Source organism: Penaeus monodon, chromosome 27 (genome assembly GCF_015228065.2).
Source record: "Penaeus monodon isolate SGIC_2016 chromosome 27, NSTDA_Pmon_1, whole genome shotgun sequence".
In the NCBI taxonomy this organism is placed as follows: Eukaryota; Metazoa; Arthropoda; class Malacostraca; order Decapoda; family Penaeidae; genus Penaeus; species Penaeus monodon.
Window position 1 is genome coordinate 2,683,358 of NC_051412.1, and position 2,314 is coordinate 2,685,671.

Here is a 2,314-nt window from a genome sequence, read left to right on the forward strand (position 1 = left end):
TTGTCATAAAAAAAAAGAATGAAAAGTCTAATGTTTTCTAATTATGACATTAATGGAATTGAAACTTGAGGTCTTATAGTATGATGTTGAGACGAGTTAACATGTCAGGATATCACTGTGGTCAGCAGATGCCAGGCTTAGTTTGCCCCTTTCTACTCTCCACAGATGTGTCTGCTCCCATCACCCTTTCTACAGCTTTGTATATCTGTCTCTGTGTTGCTAGTTGCAGGGAACCTCCTCGTGCACCACCACACATGCTTTTTATTCATTCCTGCCTCTTGGAAATGGAAACAATGTACTATCCACAAATGTGTCCCAGTCACAAGAAAGGGTCAAGATGCTGAAAGTCGGGCACCAAAGCTTTAGGCAAATGGACGTGGTATCAAGTTCTTTATTCCTAAAAGCTATGAGAATATGAAATAGGGTTGTAAAATGTCCAGAGAAGCTCCTAAAGATTTCCATTGTTCAGATGTGGTTGAAGAAATGTGCCAGTTGACCATAACTGATATAAAAAGAGGATCTGTACTCTCCAGAGTACAGATCCTCTCTTTTCTTTTTCCTCTTCATCCTCGTGCATAACCACATGTTCCATCTCATTCCAAGTCATTATATGCTCCCTCTCCTTCTTTCTCTCACTTTTAAGCACCATCTAATTCCAAGAAAGTCTGTTGCATTGTGGAGATTGTATTGAATTACAAGCCTCACTAAGTGCATATATTGCTATTTAGGGAATGTACTGAGAAGTTTATATTTTTTGTAGGTGAAAATGTTCTTTTGTTCACATGCCATATTGATGTCATGTTTTGTCAGATTTTACATGTGCTTTCCCAGTGCATATATCAGTGCTCAGTAATAGTGCTCTTTCATTCCTTTGTAGTTAGAAACATGATTCAAGTTTTTCTTGTTATAATAATATCAACAGTTACAGAAGTGTAGTAAGCTGCCTTCTCGGTCAAGTATTTTTATGGCATTCAAAAATATTGATGAAACTTGAAGCATATTTTTGTACTATGGATAAACAATTTTTTTTTTTTATATGTATAGCTCAAGTTACCCGAATGTTGCTGGGTCTTTGAATATATATCAAGTGTACAGTAGTAACATTTCCAACAAGGGAAGGACTGTTGTTTAAGTTATATATATATATTGTATAGTTGTAAAGTCAGGATTTCACTTGTCTTAGAGATACTAAGGGAATCTAAAGGAGACCATGCTAATTCTTTCACAGGCAATGATTATTTATAGTGTATGATCATCTTGGATGTTTGTTAAGTACTTTTAATCAGTTATAACAACGCAGAAGATGATTTGGAGCCAGTGTAGATGTGCCATCAAGAGGAATGGTGCTGTAATTGTAACCAAAATGGATTGTTGGGCAGTCTGAGATGGCTTTGAAACCAGGGCTGCATTTGGCAAGTGGAACCAGGGCTAAAGAGACAGGAATGAAAATGAAAATTATCTCTTTTCCTCAATACATTTTGCTGTTGTGGAAAGTAAGCAACTTTCTTAGTTTGCTTAGTATAATCAAAATCAGTCTGGTCCAAATCTTGAGCCATAGGCTCATGCCTCTTATGTGCACACTTGGTCTTGTGGCTAAAGTCAGGAGCACAGAAAGGGAAAGACTGACCAATTATTTATATAAAAAAGAGCCAAATACAGTAGACTGACACTATTTCAATACATTTTTTTTTTAACAATTGTTCTCAAGCAACTCATCAGTCTAGTGTTTAGCCACTAAAGAGGTGTACAGCAACTAATAGGATAAGTGTTCTCTATTTTAATTTTAAGAATTATTTTTTAACTTATATTTAGTGCTCTGATTCAGGAACATATTGCTCTGGACATATGTAAGTTATGCAAAACCATTATATATTTCTGAAATCAAATGATCATGAATTTTCCTGTGTATGTAGACAGTTTCTATCAAATCAAATGTTTATACATTGTTATCTGTACATATATGCATTTTCTCTACACTCAGGGCTTTCTTTTATAGTCATCCATCAATTTCCTTTATCATCGAGCAGCTAACTTGTAGCCCACATTGTGCCTACTTGAATATATAGCTTTTATTTTGATGTAATGATGTGTCACAATCTCACACTTCATTGTGGTAAATAAGACATGTTCACTGTTGTTTGTACTTTCACCCTGTAAAGATAATATTGAGAGAGGGAATGTGTTAGGTATAGTTAAGGTCTAGAGAGGCTTTCAGCTTCCAAACGCAAAAGCAGTAATTAGGTAAGCCTTAGCCCAGTGACCCGCACTGCTTTAGGGATAAAATGTAATAAAACAAAGGAATAATCAAGGCCTC